This window comes from Xenopus tropicalis, chromosome 1 (genome assembly GCF_000004195.4).
Source record: "Xenopus tropicalis strain Nigerian chromosome 1, UCB_Xtro_10.0, whole genome shotgun sequence".
In the NCBI taxonomy this organism is placed as follows: Eukaryota; Metazoa; Chordata; class Amphibia; order Anura; family Pipidae; genus Xenopus; species Xenopus tropicalis.
The window spans coordinates 51,471,099-51,492,475 of NC_030677.2; the positions used below are offsets into that span (position 1 = coordinate 51,471,099).

The window sequence follows — 21,377 nt, forward strand, 5'->3', positions numbered from 1 at the left end:
AGTGTTATAATATTGGGGTAATAATTGTTTTGTCAGGTGAAACTGCAGAGGGGAAACTGACATCAATGAATTCCTATGCCAAACATATGCATTATGTATATAACATGTGTGACATAAAAGGAAACCTTTATATGCTTTTTGTTATTTTTGTCTGCAATTTCATCTTTTTTTTTACCAAAAATGTTTTTTAAATTATGTAAAAAAAATCACACACATATATAAAATGTTTTCCTTTTTTTATAGAGTGGTAGAACTAATTTTAATAATTATTAATAATTCATCTAATAATTCACTTTGTACAATACTTACTAATAGAGAACCCAGTGGCATGAAACACATTAGGAGGGAGGAGCTATGGGACTATGAAGCAATAAGACACCTCTGCTGTTTGGTATAATTTATATTAAAGTTATACTTATGTATTATTATTGTTATTATAATATTATTATTGTATTATTATGTATCAAAAGAGCTATCAAAATGCACAACATAATGAATCTGGTATATTAATATGTGAATTTATAATTATCTGGCTATGCCTAGAATAAAAAGTGTCTGGTGCCTTTCCTGCCAACGTTCTGTCGGATATTCATGGATATTAACTACTGAAGTTAATAAGTTAAATAAAACACATGCAGAATGCAAAATATCAGAAGTGTAGAAAATAACATTTACACTCTGTCATCCTCATACTACAGACAATATGGGGCCCAGTTACTATTGCTCAAGCCTCCGGGCTCAAGCAATTAATTAAAGAAACTGCATGTGGGTTCCTGACCTCACTCAGTGTTTCTGTAATAGATTACTTCTGCTAGCTGCCAAATGGATTGTTTTAAAAATAAAATAAAATAAATCCTTAAACCTTTTTATTTTTCTTAAAAACCCACCTGTGGAAAAAAAAAACAGTTTTATTTTTTTACTTTTAAAACTGGTCAGCAACTAGCAAAAGAAATTGATTACAGAAACCACAAGTGAGGTCAGGAACCCACACGCAGTTTCTATAACTGATTGCTCTATCCCAGAGGCCTGAGTAATAGTAACTGTGCCTATGTACTGTCTCACAGAAAGCCTGGCCTAGATTTTCTTAGCTCCAAAACTTTTAATGACTAAAATGCCATTTATTTTAGATGGACAGGAATCTATTCTGCTGTGTAGATACCATAAACACTTTCTAGTGTGTAATTGTAGCTGGCAGCTAAACAGTCTGAGAACATTTAAAGGAATATTTACAGTATTGCCCTGCCATACTATGGCCCCTTAGAGACCGCCGCAGACTAATATGTGGTAATTTCTTATGATTATTCACTTAACCACAGTGTCTGCACTTGAATAAACAAAGGGAAACTAGTTACATTTAGAGACCTATGTGTGACCTGGTATATTTTCCTGTGAACATATTCTTTAAAGTGCTGTGGTGGAGCATTCAACTATGATTTAATGGACTTTTTTGAGGTGTGGGTCTGGGAAGCTTGTGATAAAAGGGAGAGTGATTTTTCTAAACTTGCAAGGCCGCTTTAATAGTATCCAGGGTTGGTGAACTGCATTTTTTTTGTTAAATATGTGATCATTTTCTATGTCGACCCTGTGCTTCATGTTAGGTGGTAAGTGCCAGAGAGCCATTTGGATGAGAATTATCACCTTATGGAAGGCATAGATGTTTAGGCAAGCTAGGCACGCATTTTCCTTACTTTATATTATGCAGGGTCCTAGCTTTTCTTTTGGTGTTCTATATAAATGATATGGTTAGAAATGAAATTGTTTTTTGTAGAGGTAAAATATATGCTTTGGAAAGTTATGTTGATGAATATGGTGACTGCGAGTTTGAACAGAAGGAGTTAGTACAGAGAGGTACAGCAGACCCTGTTTTCAAGTGTGAATGCACCCTTGGGTCTGGGCAGTTATGACTCAAATTATATTTTCATTCCTATCAAACACCAGCTACAATCAAGCTTGGTTCTACATGGTGCTCAGTTAAAAGAAAGTGAGTTGTTGCACTTTTTTCTTTGTAACCTCTTGGCATATTACCATTGCAATATAGCATACGATCTAATATCCCTAAATCATTCTTTCTGTATCTAATGCATTCATTTATAGGCTTATTTATACATTTTCGAGTTTGTGAATTCAAATTTGTTTTGCTAAATCGAATAAACTTGCATATGGAATGGTCACTTATATATTAATAAGGAAAACTCGCACCAACATGGGAAGAATTTAAACAAAACCACAGCTCCCCTGTACATATCTGTATAGATGCATGGGTGTAAAAGACCCCAAGCTATCAGATTAGTTCTTTACCAGTGGTGGTCTCTTAAGACCTCTTAACACATCCTGTATGCTAGTGCTACAGTATTCAGATAGAATGAAAATATTATGCTTTATATAAACTGTATCTTTTCTTTGTATATTCACAATTCATTATACAGGTATGGGACCCATTATTCAGAATGCTCCGGACCTGGGGCTTTCCGGATAAGGGGTCTTTCTGTAATTTGGATCTCCATAACTTAAATCCACTAAAAAATCATTTAAACATGAAATAAACCCAATAGGATTGTTTTTCCTCCAATATCCAATTATATCTTAGTTGGGATCAAGTACAAGTTTCTGTTTTATTACTACAGAGAAAAAGGACTTTTTAAAAAAAAAAAAAAATGGAATTATTTGATTAAAGTGCAGAGTATGGGAGATGACCTTCCTGTAATTCGGAGCTTTCTGGATAATGGGTTTCCTGAAACCTGTATTGGTAATATCCATATACAGTATTCACCACAGTGCATTAGCTCTATAATATTGTAGTTTGCTTTCATTATGTCAGTTGAATTGCACTGTTAATTTCCTGGCATTTAGAATAATTACATTTCTTTCAGATTTGTCAGGCATTGAAATGTTTGATCAATAGGTTGTTTTTCTTGAACATTTTTAGGCATATATCTTCTTGTAAGTGGATCTAATTGTCCATAACTGCGATCTAATGGGTAGAACAATTGACCCGCTGGACTGTGTCATTATCCTAACCTTGAATTCTGCTTCTTGTGATAGATGTCATCTAATTATCTTGTTAAAATGGCAGTGTGTTAGATCATTCATCAAGTTCATTCATCAGTACATTTAAATCTCATAACAAAAACGTGAAAACCATATTACATTGTTTCCATATGAGCATGGCATTTTTCTGTATTCCACTCCTCCTCAACCAATTATAACACTGACCTGGTTACATATTGGCAGATCATTTGAAATATTTTATTAGGCCATAGAAATTACACTACATAGGAAAAAGTTATTTTAACAATTTGCACAAAAATAAATAATTCCAGAGTATATCGTTACAGCATATAAATAAAACTGTCACAAATGTTTTCGTTATTATTCCAATCTTTCCTCTTCTGCAAGCTACATGTCACCCTGTGACCTTCTTTAGGGGGTCCTTGGTTTATCCCAAATACTCCTAAGTAAAGTATGTTTAAATACTGACTACAATTGGTTAAAAAGAACAATGTAAGACTTGTCTTGGTAGGACGAAATGGGGCAGTAACTGAGCTGGGCAAAAGAATTTTTGTTTGTCAATAATGAATAACTGCAATTAAATAGACAAAAGGGGGGAAGTAATATATTAAAGGAATATATTGTAGTAGTGGGGAAAGTATAACATTTTATGTATAAACTGTTTCCTAACATGGGCCTAATAGTCCTACAGAAAGCAATGAAACCAAGCTACAAGTAGCAGCTACTAATCTTCATGTGCCTTAGGCCAATGGCATACTCAGCATTTTCTCTGAAGAGGTGGATCCCACTCACCAAACACAGGGTGCAGAAACCTGGTCAGGCCCATCTTTTTCTGGGGCCAATGAATGAATCATATAGCAGAGCCTATAAAGACCTGTCATCTGAGGACCACATCAGTGCACCAATATGGTGCCTAACCATTGGAATTTTGACATGTGCCTTATAGATATCTAGTCAATTTTGTCCAGATATTGGTCATGTAGACCAGTAAGTAGGCCCCAATCACGGGCCAATAAACTTCCAACTGGCACTTAAAGTGTTACATTTATTTTAAATTAATTGTGCATTGTCCAGTTTTCTTCATTATTCAAAAGTGCATCTGCTTAAATGTTATATAAAATCGTTTTTATTTATAATTTTAACACTTAGGGCCCCTTGACTAACTGGATGAGGATACATGGCCCATTTGTGAGTGTAATATTCCCAACTGGGTTTATAGTTATACTCTATGCACTGATGCATGAGTTTGGGATGTCACTGTTGCTCTATAATTTTGGAGCAAGTTATTAGGCAAAGATGTTATATGTATAAAAAAACAATTATTCTGCAGTAGATCTGGTGACTTCTTTTTAAGGGAATTTAAGATGATTTCTTTGGAACAAGAGATTCTTTTGTGTAATATGTCAATGATCTTATAGCTTGACACAAGGTCAAAAACACTGTGGTTTACGCCATTCATGACTTGAAAAATGATTATTGCAAATTCATTTGTTAAATTCCTGTAAATCATGACACAGATTGAGCCTGGCTTCCTTTGTTTGGTAGAAACCAGGCAGTGCTTTATTAGAAGGTCAAGAGGCCCAAGAATGAAAAGGTGCCGAAGACACTTGTCTGGGATGCAGTCTGTCAACCCCTATTATTTTCGTGTCTCCATGACTTGTTTGCTGATCAAGGGGAAGCATCTACTTCAGCTCATCCTTCATGTGCCTGACTCCAGGTGATCAGTTCTCATATCAGCTCTGAGAAGCAGGCATTAGGGAAACTGCCCTCTTTCTGTGATATATCACAAACCTAAATTACTTCAGCAATGTCAGCGCTGGCTAAGCTGCTTTTCTTTTTCTTCTTGGATCTGGTGCCATTAATGCTGCCCTCTGGTATGCTGTGCTTGTCTTCTGTGGGGGGAACAAAATGTAAAATTTATTTCTAAAATCTGTATTTACAGTGTACATGTGACTGATTATTCTGTTGCAAAAAATGCACCAAATACATCTGTAAAGCACTAACCTAACCTAAAGTGACATGGGCCCCCCTTCTGTGTCACAGATCTGGCAAACTGACCCATGACATTATTGGTTTAATCTGTGCACTTTGGCTCTCCACATGTTTAGTCCAATATACTTTCCTCAAACCATAAACATGAGTGGCCAGCATTGGATTTTACTTTGCAAACAATCAGAGAGTAGTTCAGGTGCCAGCGGGGCCATGCCACTGTGAAGTTCTAATAAAACTGACACAAAGTAAAAAGCAGTCAGATTGGCTACCAAAAGTCTTACGCTGGCTATACTTAGGCCAATAGAAGCTGCCAATGCAGCACCTCCGGGCTGAGTCTGTAGCTAATTGGCCTGTGTTTGGAGTTCAGGCAGGTTTAAAAATAGCATGGGACAAACGTGCATTGGATCTCATCCGATGGATCATTCTAGCCACCTGTGTATGATCTGGTCATTGGTCCTAGGGGCAACCTAACGAGCCTGCATCTGTGCTTGCTTATTTATTATGCTGTGTTATTATGCGCTTTGGGTCCCACGGGAGAAAAACGCTTTACAAATGTTTCCTTGTTGTTGTTGTAAAACGAATTCAACGAAAAAATAGTGTAAAAAGCTGTGTAAAATAAACAGTCCAATTGGCAAATATTACTCCATTATTTAACACAAGTTCCGGCGGAAGAAAAGAACATGTAAAAAAATTACACTGATTTTACACCGGTTTTTATACGGCGAAGCCTGGCTATGTGTGACGAATTTTCTTGCCGTTTTTTAAACAGCATAATAAATATGCCCTTTTTATATGTGATATCTTATTATCTTTTGTTGTATTAGATTTTGTAAAGTTATTTGTAAATTTAATTGATAATTAATTAAAGACAGTAGTTGTTTATCCCCTTCTGTTCCTAGATATTCTTGGAGCAATGGGGCAATGTCCAGGTCTGTTAATCAGTTAAATGGCATGTTTTTTACTGTGCAAATACAGTTTAGTGGATCTTTTATAATGGCAACAGCTCCCCTATAATCTTACATTTGGCGATTCTGTCATTCTTAAGCACCTACAGAACATCATGTCACATTTTGATTGCACATATTTCGTTCTTTGTATAGAAGTGCCCTCTGCTGCTTGTTATGTATTCTGCATTAAGATGACAGCACATATTTATGTGTGCATTACTTATTTATTCTTACAGCATTAACAATAATTGTTCTCTAAATGTAATCAAATAGAGAAAAGCAACTAAGCACCAAACTAATTCTGCTCCATGCTTTTAAAGGACAAGGAACGCTCCCTTCCTTTGCTGCTTTGCCCAATCATTTGCCAAATAACTCATTACCACAGGGTGGTATTTTTGGTCTTTATAATATTCTCAATTGTTATTTTTAAGCCTTCAGTTATTCTTTGCTGCCAGCATTTTGTTTCCCTGAATACTAACACTGTATCATTAGCAGCACAATCTAAGGTATGGGATTATTCATCATGAATTTGTGGCTCCAAAAAACATTAAAAGCAAGATACACGAGAATTTTTTTTTTTAAAACCACGATTGGTGTCTGATAAAGAAAAAAATTTAACTTTTGGTGATTTTTAGGGATGTAGCGAACCTAAAAAAAAATGTGCGAACGTTCGCGAACTTTGCGAACCCCATAGACTTCAATGGGAAGGCGAACTTTAAAACCTAGAAAAGCCATCTCTGGCCAGAAAACTGATTTTAAAGTTGTTTAAAGGGTGCCATGACCTGGACAGTGGCATGCAGGAGGGGCATCAAGGGCAAAAATTTCTCTGAAAAATACGTTGTTGACACAGCGTTGCGTTTTGTGCTGTAAAGGGCAGAAATCACACTACATTCCTAAACTTATGTAATAAACTGCTTTAAAAAGTCCGGCATCTACATTCCAATCAAGTCGTGTAAAGGTTACGGCCGGTTCACACGCAAAGACAAAACGCCGCGTTTACTGCAACGAAAAAAAACGCAAAAAGCTTTAATGATACTGTCAAGTGTGCGAATATTAGTTTTTACTAGTTGCTTGTCACCTCCAGGACGTTCGTCCCGTCGGTGGGAATATTTCTGTAGTGGTGTGTTTAGCAGTCACCGTGCTTGTGCGCACGTGCATGGTCAGGCAGAGGTAATTCAATGTAGAGTAACGTGAACCAAAAAACACTGATTCTGCAGTGTGGGCCCAGGTTTGTCCTACCTTTTCGATCACCTGTGGTGACCATAAAAGATATGATTTTGCCGCAGTTGCAGAACCCTGAAAAATCAGGAATGTGTACATTCCTAAAAAATTATGGTTTTTTTGTTGCAGCCACTGAAGCACAGAGGACAGAAAAAATATCTTAGATAGATGGTATCATAACCATGCCCCAGGCAAACCCTTTCAAAGAACTAAGATAGGGTGACAACAAGCACAGAAGACATTAAAAACATCAAAGCTAGATGGTATAATAACCATGCCCCAGCCAAACCCTTTCAAAGAACTCAGATAGGGTGACAACAAGCACAGAAGACATTAAAAACATCAAAGCTAGATGGTATCATAACCATGCCCCAGCCAAACCCTTTCAAAGAACTCATATAGGGTGACAACAAGCACAGAAGACATTAAAAACATCAAAGCTAGATGGTATCATAACCATGCCCCAGCCAAACCCTTTCAAAGAACTCATATAGGGTGACAAGCACAGAAGAGTAGAAGAGAGAAAAATTCAGGATTTACCTGTCCAAAAAGTTTGGCTTACAATTAAGCCAGTAGGATTTGCACCCTAGTTTGTACGGTGGTGGAGGAGGACGCTAAAGGACAGCTGTGTGTGGTGTCAAGCGGCGTGCAGAGAAGGACAGCTGCATGGGCAGTCAGAACAAGTCTTCCGGCGTGCAGTAACCCTCCGAGATCCATGCCTCATTCATTTTAATAAAGGTCAGGTAATCAACACTTTTGTGACCTAGGCGAGTTCTCTTCTCAGTTACAATCCCTCCTGCTGCACTAAAGGTCCTTTCTGAGAGGACACTTGAGGCAGGGCAAGACAACAGATTTATGGCAAATTGTGACAGCTCTGGCCACAGATCAAGCCTGCGCACCCAGTAGTCCAGGGGTTCATCGCTCCTCAGAGTGTCAATATCTGCAGTTAATGCCAGGTAGTCCGCTACCTGCCGGTCGAGGCGTTCTCTGAGGGTGGATCCAGAAGGGTCCTGGCGCTGCCTTGGACTGAAAAAACTTTGCATGTCTGACGTTACAGAGTGGCCAAAGTGCATTGTCCTTGCAGGTGTGCTCGTGGGAGGATTACCGGCACCTCTGCCCCTGGAATGTGGAGTGACATCACCCTTAAAAGAATTGTACAACATGTTTTGCAGGCTGGTTTGGAAATGCAGCATCCTTTCGGACTTGTGGTACGTTGGTAACATTTCTGCCACTTTATGCTTGTAACGAGGGTCTAGTAGCGTTGCCACCCAGTACAGGTCCTTCTCCTTAAGCCTCTTGATACGGGGGTCCTTCAACAGGCATGACAGCATGAAAGACCCCATTCTCACAAGGTTGGATGCAGAGGTATCCATCTCCCCTTCCTCGTTATCAAGGACTACGTCCTCATCCACCACCGTCTCCTCCCCCCAGCCACGTACAAGACCAGGGCTCCACAAAAGGTGACCACAAGCCCCCTGGGAAGCCTGCTCCTGTTGGTCTTCTGCCTCCACAAAGCCACCTTCCTCCTCTGACTCCGCTTCTGACACCTCTCCCTGCGTTGCAGCAGGTGCCTGGGAACGTTCTGGTGATTCCGCCCAGAAATCAGGCTCTTGGTCACGCTGGTCTACAGCGTCATCTGTCACTCGTCGCACGGCACGCTCAAGAAAAAAAGCAAAGGGTATTAGGTCGCTGATGGTGCCTTCAGTGCGACTAACCATATTTGTGACCTCGTCAAAAGGGCGCATCAGCCTGCAGGCGTCGCGCATAAGCACCCAGTAACGGGGGAAAAAAATCCCCAACTCTGCAGATCCAGTCCTACCACCCAGTTCAAATAGGTATTCATTGATGGCTCTTTGTTGTTGCAGCAGACGTTCAAACATCATTAGCGTGGAATTCCAGCGAGTCTGGCTGTCGCAAATTAAACGCCTGACTGGCAAGTTGTGCCGCCGCTGAATGTCAGCAAGGCGTGCCATGGCTGTGTAGGAACGTCTGAAATGGCCAGACACCTTCCTGGACTGCCTGAGAATGTCCTGCAATCCTGGGTACTTCGAGACAAACCGTTGGACTATCAAATTTAAAACATGTGCCATACAGGGCACATGTGTTAAATTGCCCAGTCTCAGTGCTGCCAACAGATTGCTTCCGTTGTCACACACCACTTTTCCAATTTTCAGTTGGTGTGGGGTCAGCCACCGATCGGCCTGTGAGTGCAGAGATGACAGGAGTACAGATCCGGTATGGTTTCTACTTTCCAGGCACGTCATGCCCAAGACAGCATGACAACGGCGTACCTGGCACGTCGAATAGCCTATGTGGAGCTGGGGGTGCACAGGTGTGGAGGAGGACACAGCAGCAGAGGAGGAAGAAGCCGAGGAAGAAGCCAAGTTAGAAGACGACTTAGAAGACGACTTAGAAGACGAGTTAGAGAGCAAAGGAGGAGTAGAGATGGTGGCAGACCCGCATGCAACCCGTGGCGGTGACACCAACTCCACTGTTGTTGAACCACGCATTCCCTGCCTCCCAGCCATCACCAGGTTCACCCAGTGGGCAGTGTAGGTGACATACCTGCCCTGACCATGCTTCGAGGACTATGTGTCAGTAGTCATATGGACCTTTGCCCCAACACTAAATGACAGAGATGCGGTGATTTGGCTCTGCACATGCTGGTACAGGTGTGGTATTCCCTTCTGTGAAAAAAAATTGCGGCTGGGTACCTTCCACTGCGGTGTCCCAATTGCTACAAATTGGTGGAAAGCCTCCAGCTGGTATGGTAAAAGCTGGCGGGCTAAGAGTGCAGACAATCCAGCTGTCAGACGCCGGGCAAGGGGATGACTCGGAGGCATTGGTTTCTTACGCTCAAACATGGCCCTCACAGAAACTTGGCTGGGGGCAGATGAGCAGGAACTGGAAGGCGGAGTGGAGGGTGGTTGAGACGGGTCAAGGACAGCAGAGGTAGAGCAGTAAGATGCTGGAGCAGAAGGAGGGTGGCTTAGCGTTTGGCTGCTGCCTTTGAGGTGTTGCTCCCATAGTGCTTTGTGTTTGGCGTTCATGTGCCTTCGCATAGCAGTTGTACCTAAGTGGGTGTTGGGCTTCCCAAGACTCAGTTTCTGACTGCACTCATTGCAAATTACAGTGCTTTTGTCAGAGGCACACACATTAAAAAAATGCCACACTGCTGAGCCTTTTGATGTGGGCTTTCTAGCAGTAACAGTAGAAGTTGGCGGGTGCGTTGGCTGGCTGACCACAGGTGCCGATTCATGTTGTTGCCCTACTGTTCCCTGGGAGCTGTCCCTGCTTCTTCTAAGTCTTAATCTCCTCCTGCCTCTCTGACTCTCCGTCTCTCCATCTGAACTATCCTCCTCTTGCTCTCTTCTTGTGGGCACCCACAAAATATCACTCTCCTCATCATCATTCTCCTCAGATGCATCAATTTCTTCTGACAGCTCACAGAAGTCAGCAGCAGCGGGGACCTCATCACACCTTATGTCCATCTCTGTTGTGTTGCCTGCCTGAATTATGATATCTGGTGTAACGTCCTCATCTCCTTCATCTTCTTCTGGCAATAATGGTTGCGCATCACTCAGTTCAACAAACTCATGAGTAAATAACTCCTCTGACTCCAGTGAAGAAGGGGCGGCGGTGGTGGAGGAAGTGGTACGTGGGGTGCCCATAGCAAAGGAGGATGAGGATGTTGTGGCAAAGTTAGAAACAGTAGAGGATGGGGTGTGCTGTGTAAGCCAGGTAACTACCTCTTCAGCATTTTGGGAGTTCAGGGTAAGTGCCTTCGGAAAACTGGGCAATTTCCTAGGGCCACAGGATATCATAGCAGCACGGCCCCTAGTGCCTCTGCGTGGCGGCCTGCCTTTGCCTGGCATTTTTTTTATTTTTACAAAACAACAACAACTTGGGTGATGTTTCTGGACACGGAATTATTATTGTTATTTAGACAAATTGTGAAAAAGCTCACACAGCTAGGTGGCACTTGGTTGCAGACACCGGGCAACAAGGCCTGCAAGGGCAACGTATACAGTAGTGGATACGGAATATTTTATTGCTGGTGGAAAACCGTCACTCAAGTGATGTTTCTGGACACGGAATTATTATTGTTATTTAGACAAATTGTGAAAAAGCTCACACAGCTAGGTGGCACTTGGTTGCAGACATCGGGCAACAAGGCCTGCAAGGGCAACGTATACAGTAGTGGATACGGAATATATTATTGCTGGTGGAAAACCGTCACTCAAGTGATGTTTCTGGACACGGAATTATTATTGTTATTTAGACAAATTGTGAAAAAGCTCACACAGCTAGGTGGCACTTGGTTGCAGACACCGGGCAACAAGGCCTGCAAGGGCAACGTATACAGTAGTGGATACGGAATATTTTATTGCTGGTGGAAAACCGTCACTCAAGTGATGTTTCTGGACACGGAATTATTATTGTTATTTAGACAAATTGTGAAAAAGATCACACAGCTAGGTGGCACTTGGTTGCAGACACCGGGCAACAAGGCCTGCAAGGGCAACGTATACAGTAGTGGATACGGAATATTTTATTGCTGGTGGAAAACCGTCACTCAAGTGATGTTTCTGGACACGGAATTATTATTGTTATTTAGACAAATTGTGAAAAAGCTCACACAGCTAGGTGGCACTTGGTTGCAGACACCGGGCAACAAGGCCTGCAAGGGCAACGTATACAGTAGTGGATACGGAATATATTATTGCTGGTGGAAAACCGTCACTCAAGTGATGTTTCTGGACACGGAATTATTATTGTTATTTAGACAAATTGTGAAAAAGCTCACACAGCTAGGTGGCACTTGGTTGCAGACACCGGGCAACAAGGCCTGCAAGGGCAACGTATACAGTAGTGGATACGGAATATATTATTGCTGGTGGAAAACCGTCACTCAAGTGATGTTTCTGGACACGGAATTATTATTGTTATTTAGACAAATTGTGAAAAAGCTCACACAGCTAGGTGGCACTTGGTTGCAGACACCGGGCAACAAGGCCTGCAAGGGCAACGTATACAGTAGTGGATACGAAATATATTATTGCTGGTGGAAAACCGTCACTCAAGTGATGTTTCTGGACACGGAATTATTATTGTTATTTAGACAAATTGTGAAAAAGATCACACAGCTAGGTGGCACTTGGTTGCAGACACCGGGCAACAAGGCCTGCAAGGGCAACGTATACAGTAGTGGATACGGAATATTTTATTGCTGGTGGAAAACCGTCACTCAAGTGATGTTTCTGGACACGGAATTATTATTGTTATTTAGACAAATTGTGAAAAAGCTCACACAGCTAGGTGGCACTTGGTTGCAGACACCGGGCAACAAGGCCTGCAAGGGCAACGTATACAGTAGTGGATACGGAATATATTATTGCTGGTGGAAAACCGTCACTCAAGTGATGTTTCTGGACACGGAATTATTATTGTTATTTAGACAAATTGTGAAAAAGCTCACACAGCTAGGTGGCACTTGGTTGCAGACACCGGGCAACAAGGCCTGCAAGGGCAACGTATACAGTAGTGGATACGGAATATATTATTGCTGGTGGAAAACCGTCACTCAAGTGATGTTTCTGGACACGGAATTATTATTGTTATTTAGACAAATTGTGAAAAAGCTCACACAGCTAGGTGGCACTTGGTTGCAGACACCGGGCAACAAGGCCTGCAAGGGCAACGTATACAGTAGTGGATACGAAATATATTATTGCTGGTGGAAAACCGTCACTCAAGTGATGTTTCTGGACACGGAATTATTATTGTTATTTAGACAAATTGTTATTTAGACAAAAAATACAGAGCAGTAGAAAGTAGATTACTAGCCAGAAATCCTACTTAAACTCTCCCTGAAATGAATGCACAGCTCCTATCCCCACACAAATACAGAGCAGTAGAAAGTAGATTACTAGCCAGAAATCCTACTTAAACTCTCCCTGAAATGAATGCACAGCTCCTATCCCCACACAAATACAGAGCAGTAGAAAGTAGATTACTTGCCAGAAATCCTACTTAAACTCTCCCTGAAATGAATGCACAGCTCCTATCCCCACACAAATACAGAGCAGTAGAAAGTAGATTACTAGCCAGAAATCCTACTTAAACTCTCCCTGAAATGAATGCACAGCTCCTATCCCCACACAAATACAGAGCAGTAGTAGATTACTAGCCAGAAATCCTACTTAAACTCTCCCTCAAATCAATCACAGCTTCTCTCCCTACACTATCTCTTCAAGCACACACAGGCAGAATGTAAAATGGCTGCTGGGCTTCGGTTTATATATGGAAGGGAGTGGTCCAAGGGGGGGGGGGGGTGGCCCAGGAGGGAGAGCTGCCTGATTGCCTGACATGTATCTGCTGGTCTGGGGTGAGAGGTCAAAATTTGGCGCCAGCTAAGGCGAACCCAAATGGCGAACATCGCCAAAAGTTCGCGAATTTGCGGACTTGCGAACACCCGATGTTCGCGCGAATTAGTTCGCCGGCGAACAGTTCGCTACATCCCTAGTGATTTTCGTGTGTGTGAAAATTTCTTCCTCAACAAAACGAGACAGTAACATTTCAGTTCAAGTTTTTTCTTAAAGCGCTTGAGAATAAAAAATGTATTTGTGAAGAAAGTTTTTTTTGTGTTTTGCCACTTTTTTCTCAGCTATTGTGTTTTTACCCCCTCAAACTGGTAAAGCTGCATCCCCATGTTCTATTGCCCTATGCTGATTCTGGAGGCAGGCAGCATTAGTGAATGATGATACAAATTATATCTGTGTTAAGACTTGGGATCTTAGTCTTCAAAAAAAATTACGTGGCCCAACCCTTCGACATCAGATGATTAAATACATAAATGCAGGGAATGTGTGTAGTAACAAACTGGTGCGAACACAAACATTATAAAAAATCTGCTCTTTCAGGTAAACATTTATACAATTTATGTTCAGGGTTTCCTCACCCTTTAATGGTTTCTATAGGGATAATGTATGTAACAGTACATACTGCAACCCTGTAACAATGTTTTAATAGAGCCGCCATCATACCACAGTCATACCTGCTCACATAGAACACTTTGCTCATGGGCAGTAACCCATAGCAACCAATCAGTGATTTGCTTTCTTCAGCCAGCTGCAGGTAGAACAATAAAAGCAACAATTTGCTTCGTTGCTATAGGCTACTGCCACAGGTAAATTTGCTCAGTGTTATTCAATGACCCCACTGCACACAGACATTGAGGCCATACAAACACCCATACCTGCACATGTACGGACACACCTAAACATGCTCACAGCTGGGCTTGCCAGCACTTGCACAACTTTGCATTTGTACACACAGAGACATACTTAGTCAGCAAGGCTCGCTTTCCAGTGCACTTACACAAACACATATCTTAGCACTCATAATACTTATATATATCCACATACGGAGGTATTATCCATACCTGAAACTGAGGTTGGGTGCAAGGGTTGGAATAGTTAAGGTGGCCCTATGTGATTTCATAATAGCTGCTGTAGTGTGCGGGGCAAGGTGCCTGCCAGGTTGCCTAGGGTGCCCGGTTGGCTTGGCCCACCCCTGCTGGAGAACAAACGATTAGATCGCCCTGTTTTGGCTCTGGTCATTGGTGACCAAACAAGTTAGAGATCAATCATTTGGTGACCTTGATAAACAAGCAGACCTTACACTGTATCTCAGCTTTACCTTCTGTGCTAGTGAAAAAACCTTGATACAAGCATGTGACAGATTCCATTGCAAAAAAATGGCAAAACAGTTGCTTTAAATGCTTCATAAATTCCTCTGACTTTATTTGCAATGCTGAACCAAATGTTTTGCAAAAAAAAATAATTCCGTATTGTTCGCTGATCTCTAATGTCTGCTCAAACTTGCAAATACTGCCATATACAGTCATACAGACACACAAAATAAAAAGGAAATAAATTACAATCTGATTCAGTTAATGCCAAGTTTGTTTAAGTGACATTGCTGCTTGGCAGGAGTTATATGTAGAAGATACAAATGACATGAATGTATTAGTTATCACTGTCAGTGTCTTGGCTTCAGCTGGTTTATCTAAGAGAAACACTACCTTCTGTTCATTAAGATGATGAATAGAGTTTTAATGTGAGACACTGTATAAATCATTTTAAACTATACAGTTAGATTCTGGAATCAGCACTAATTTGTATTGTAACCATTATTTATGTGTTTAACATGATGTTTAAAAATATATGTTGTCAAGGCTTTTGGGGGCAGCTGATGATGTACAAGGTACAAGGCAATGATTTTGGGCATATTGCCCAGCATGTTTTTCTAGTTGCCCAAACAAAGAAGCTGGGCCAAAAAGCCTCACAAATGCCCCCACTGCTCTCTAGTGCTTCTCAGGTAGATTCATACCTTCTGATGTGATAGCAATACCTGACAAGCACATAAACAAACATTAAAAATGATGAATGGCAAAGTGCCTAAATTAGCTATCCACTGCATGGTAAAATAGGGGTGATATTAAGTCATTAATTAATGAAAAGGGTTTGAGGCAAGTGGGGGGACTACAGAAGCACCCCTTTATCTACTGATAAACCACTACTTCTCTGCTAATTGGAAGGCAGCCCTAGGAACCTAAATGTAAGGTGTCAGTGCCATTAATAGAGTGTCATACCCCACCTACTCTAGGTTTTTAATGTTGAAATTAAAAATCTTATTACAGGATATGAGGTCAGTAACTTCCCTCACTGTATCCTGTAGTATTTTATAGTGATCTTTAGGTTTTTAGGTAAAAAATGTAATTGATGCATCACACATAAGAATATATAATGTGATAAACTATAACTAAAGAATTTCAGGTACATTATCAGACTTTTGCTGCCGCCTGTCTTATAGTTACCATCTTACATCTTTAATGAAGATACAGCAAAAATAACATTTTGAAGGAGATAAGAGTCCAGCCTAGTCCACTTAATACCCCCGTAAGGAAGCGCCAGTGCTTTATTAGTGCTTGACCTTAAGATAACCGTTTATCTCTGTCCGTCTCCTGCATACCCGCTACTGAATTTAGCCCTGCTCCTAATACACATAATGATGCTACTCTGAGTCACAGGCCACTGCCAAGCAAACAAGTGCAAGTACATAGAAGGGAAATGAAAAAATAAATCAACTTCCTTTACCCCTATGCAAAAACAACAACTGATTCTAGAGTAATCTAGAGCAAAGCATTGCTGGAGAAAAATGCAAGTGAATGAACTTCAGATTTATGAAAAAACTTTGTTTAGAACAAAATACCACATCCACAAACCAACTTATTATTCAGACACATACAGGGACAGGGCAGGCAAGCTGCAATGTTTCAGGCTTGGCACTATCCTCCTTAGGTCATATTTTCAAGTGCCAGAGAATGTCTTTATTGCTGTCTGAAATACCATGGCCTTATTTGTGTTAAACAAACAAAAAGTGAGGTTATATCTGTCGCAGAAACTGATGCAACTGGACTGATTATTAAGAGGAAATGCCCCAACCAGTTTTTTTATTTTGATGCTTGATTCTTATTATTTACAATAAACAGTGTTGTGGTAATTTATCAAACAATATAGTAATAAAAGTAGTAGGCAGTATCACACATGAAATGTTATAAAAAATTATAAATATATCCCAAAAAAATTAACCATGCCAAAAGTACAGAGGTATTTCAGTGCTCCTAACCAATTTCACATCATTGCATGCTTTATCAACAGAAATACATATTACAAACTAAAGGTATGGGACCCGTTATCCAGAATGCTCGGGACCTGGGGTTTTCCAGAAAAGGGGTCTTTCTGTAATTATTTATACAGTAATTAAACCCAATAGGATTGTTTTGGCTCCAATAAGAATTAATTAAATCTGAGATGGGATCAAATACAACGTACAATAATTATTATTATTCATGTTTAAAAATGTGAATTATTTGATTAAAATGGAGTCTATGGGAGATGGCCTTTCTGTAATTCAGAACTTTCTGGATAATGGATTTCCGGATAAGGGGTTCAATCTCTGTACTACAAAGTATTACAAAAGTACTAAGTGAAAGAGAAGGTTAAGAAGATCCTGCTCATTAGAGTTTACAAGATGGGAAGCTACTGGTCCAGTAGTACTGGAGACATATTCTGAGGCCCAGATCTTCACTGAGAAAGCCTTGGGTTGGTACAGAAGCGCCCAACACAAAAGAGCTTATATTCAGCAGGGTGCAAAGTGCAAAGACAAGTGCCAATCCGCCCCACTGTGGGAGGAGTTATTTGTGTTTCAGAATGGTGAACAAAGGTCTATGCTTTCCTGATGATTACAGCACTGTCTGCATACAACAGTACTGTATTTATAAGGCACATAGATGTCCCCCATCCTGTGCCTCAACTGCCTACCAGAAGGGTACGAAACGTGTAAGGCGGAACTTTGTAGGGTCTATATGCTTTTTAATATGGATATTTGAATAAAAACAATTTTTAAGTAAACATTTTGTAGTGAGTTTGGGATACTTTATTGATATAGTGCCCCATCCTGTACCCTATTTGCCATCTAACTTAGTTAGGTGCTCAGTGAAAAGGATCCTGTCCTGCAGTAAGTGCATCCCTTAGTTGCCAGAACTTTTGTATATTACCCTTATAGTACGGTATATCACTTCTAGCTTAATTCTTTGTTGTTCCTTTAACTTGGCTCAGCAACTGCTGCCAAATCTTAGCCCATGTGCCATGCTACTGTATAGCCCTTTCTACTAGACTGAAATGTAAAACTATATATTTACAATAATATAAGTGCTCTCCAAATGGCACCCCCCCTCTGTGTGGCCCCCCACCTGCCTGGCTGCTGTGATTGCTTACCTTTGTGTACGCTTTAAATGGTATCAGTACTGAGATTAATTGGCCCCCTGCACTGTTCACACCTCAGATTCAGGCAGTAATCCTGTTGTTTACAACTGTAATTCTCTGTACTGTTCACATCTGTGAACCCCTGTATTCTTCACACCTGTACACCCCTATAGTGTTCCCACCCATGTGCCCTGTATTGTTCACACCTGTAAGACCTGAGACTGTAGGCTCCCACATTGTTGATATCTTAGATAGACTGCAGGAGCAATGCTGGTATTGTGTCACTGTATGTTCTGCATTACAAACTGTTCATGTTGGAGTGGTCACTTACATAAACATAATAGGTTTCCCTGTCTCCTTCCCTACTCTGCCTGCCCTACCCTGCCGCTGCCATACTCTGCCTGTCCTGCTTTTCCTGTGTGTGCCATATTCTGCCTGCCCTACGCTGCCTGTGCCATACTCTACCTGACCTATGCAGTCTATGTGTGCCATATTCTGCCTGCCCTATGCTTCCTGTGCCATACTCTACCTTCCCTATGCTGCCCGTGTGTCCTACCCTGCCTGCCCTATGCTCTCTGTGTGTGCCATACTCTGCCTGCCCTACCCTGCCTGTATGCCATACTCTGCCTGCCCTATGCTGCCTGTGTGTGCCATACTCTGCCTGCCCTATGCTGCCTGTGTGTGCCATACTCTGCCTGCCCTATGCTGCCTGTGTGTGCCATACTCTGCCTGCCCTATGCTGCCTGTGCCATAAACTGCCTGCCCTACCCTGCCTGTGTGCCATACTCTGCCTGCCCTATGCTGCCTGTGTGCCATACTCTGCCTGCCCTACGCTGCCTGTGCCATACTCTAACTGCCCTATGCTGCCCGTGTGTGCCATACTCTGCCTGCCCAACCCTGCCTGTGTGTGCCATACTATGCCTGCCCTACGCTGCTTGTGCCATACTCTTACTGCCATATGCTGCCCATGTGTGCCATACTCTGCCTGCCCTATGCTCCCTGTATGTGCCATACTCTGCCTGCCCAATCCTGCCTGTGTGTGCCATACTCTTCCTGCCATAAGCTGTCTGTGTGTGCCATACTCTGCCTGCCCTATGCTGCCTGTGTGTGCCATACTCTGCCTGCCCTACCCTGCCTGTGTGTGTCATATTCTGCCTGCCCTACCCTTCCTGTGTGTGTCATATTCTGCCTGCCCTACCCTGCCTGTGTGTGTCATATTCTGCTTGCCCTATGCGGCCTGGGGATGTTATGCTGTTTTTCTAGACTAAGCCTGTATACAGGTGCTAGGTTTGTAGGAAAGTAGTCTATTGGCAAAGACCAGAATGTCGCTCAAAGCTTCCACTGTGTAACTAGGGGCACTGTTTAAGTTGAGAGAATAAGGGGCAGATTTAAAATGTGTGAGTAGATTAAAATTCACCCACTTTCTTTTCATTCCTATTGAATTTTTGGAAGTGTATAATACAATCTATAAGAAATATTCAGGGAACACCCCGTTTACATAGGGTTGCCAGTGTAAAACACCCACCAAGACCAGGGCCAGTATTACAAATTCATTGGCAATGTAGTTACCAGTATATTTCTAATATTCCTAAATTTAGCTCCCTGGCCCACCTGCCTAGGCCCTCGACCCGCGTAAATCCTACCTCTTCCTGATCTCCACTTGATCCACCCTCTCTGGCAGTATGTTGCATCGTAGCACTGGACCTTTTGATGTCACCACCCCCCTTATCATGCCCCCTTTTGTGTTATGACCTGTCCCCTTTTGCCACCACCCCAAGCCAGTCTTTAAAAAAAGAATTGTAAAATGTGGCAACCCTACATATAAGTTAGTATAAGGGTGATTTTAAAGGGTGTTTTTATTACCAGCACGTGCTTGTTCAGGTTCACTGTAGACAGAAGCCAGAGAAAATATGGAGAAAATAGTAAAGGCCAACAATATGAAAGCAACTTCCAGATTACTGAACGGCAACTCCATGTGCAGATATTGTCATTAATCTGCAAGAAAAGAAAATAGAGCCTTTAAATGTAACACTAGAAAGAGGAAACAGATCTATACCTACTCAATAAACACATAATCAGATAAAATGTTAGCATGCAGTCTCACTGAAAGGCATTGAAATGCATGAACAAGTCTGACAACCTGATTACCTCAAGTCACTTATGTATTAAGGTAGCCAAACATGCCCAGCCTTAGGGATATCCCTTCAACAAGCCCACAGGCAAAACTGATGAATAATGTGTGATTTGGCCATCTACAGGAATGGGGTGTGTTTGTGTAGGCCATGGCCTGAGCATTCGCATCTGCAGGGAAGTCAGGTAGAGTTGTGACTATTTCCTGATGCCCCATTTGCCCTCTTAGAAAGATGACTTCTTCAGTTTGCATCTTTATCCCAGGCCTAAAGCAGTCTTAAGGACAAAATAGCAAAAATGTAAAAAAAACAATTGCATAACCTTTAACTTTCTGTAGATATTTATGTAATGTTTGCTCTGTGAATTTTATCCAGAATACTGAATGTATACTATAACAACATGCACAATTATTTCTTTGGGATTAAATAGTGCTATTATCCTATATACTGCCCTTTTCTCTTGCATGGAACGTTGTTTATATTTAGGTGCTGCAGTAATAAAGGGAACACTAAAGCCTACCTCTGGTAACAAGGGGATTTGCCTGCCTGGCTAGCAACAGCTGTTATTCTAGCAGTACTGACTGCTCACAGTTGCATTTTGTTGGATCATGAAGTACAGTTGTGCTAGTATCATGCTTCGGGCCTGGTTTTCCTTAGCAGTTACAATGGATAGTGCAAAATACAGGACAAAACTGGAAGAGAACTTTTTCAGTCTGCAGGCAAACTAAATCTTTGGGGAATGCTCATACTTCAGTGATCCCAATCACAAAGCCAAGTCCAAATTATAGCTGGGCGTGCATGTAAAGATGTATTAGTCTGGCAAAGTCAACAAACAAGCAGATCTTTTTCTGATTTGGCCACTGACATGCTGCACAGAGCATTTGGCACTTTTGACAGTGAGAGTTGGCTTCCATCCATATGAAATACAGGAGGCGTCCAGGGTATCTGGCATTTTTTACTCTGGCTGAAAATGTTGGCTGACATTAGCCTAAAGGATAACTATGTTGCTGCCTTGTTAGAAGGAATCAGAGTCATGTGACAGGGAGCATGTTTCCAGGCAAGCAAAAAAGTGAATAACAGTTTAAAAATGCATTTTTTTAAAAAAAAATATTTTCTGCTTGCATATACTTTTGTATTTAGAAGATTGCATCCATTTAAATATTTTAAAAAATGCTGGTCCAGGATAGCAAACAGTAAACGAGTAAATAGTGGGAAAGTCACTGTGCCTTTCATGGAATGCAGTCAAG

The 21,377-nt window shown here is 41.4% G+C and overlaps 1 long non-coding RNA gene across 1 annotated transcript; it reads right to left on the reverse strand.

The window, feature by feature from the left end:
* Positions 1 to 3,224: 3,224 nt before the first annotated feature.
* On the reverse strand, positions 3,225 to 19,996 carry LOC100494224. Its single transcript, XR_004220959.1, has 2 exons — positions 19,865 to 19,996; positions 3,225 to 4,901 (listed from the first exon to the last, which is right to left on the reverse strand). It is a non-coding gene; the product is annotated as an uncharacterized LOC100494224 (long non-coding RNA).
* Positions 19,997 to 21,377: the final 1,381 nt, after the last annotated feature.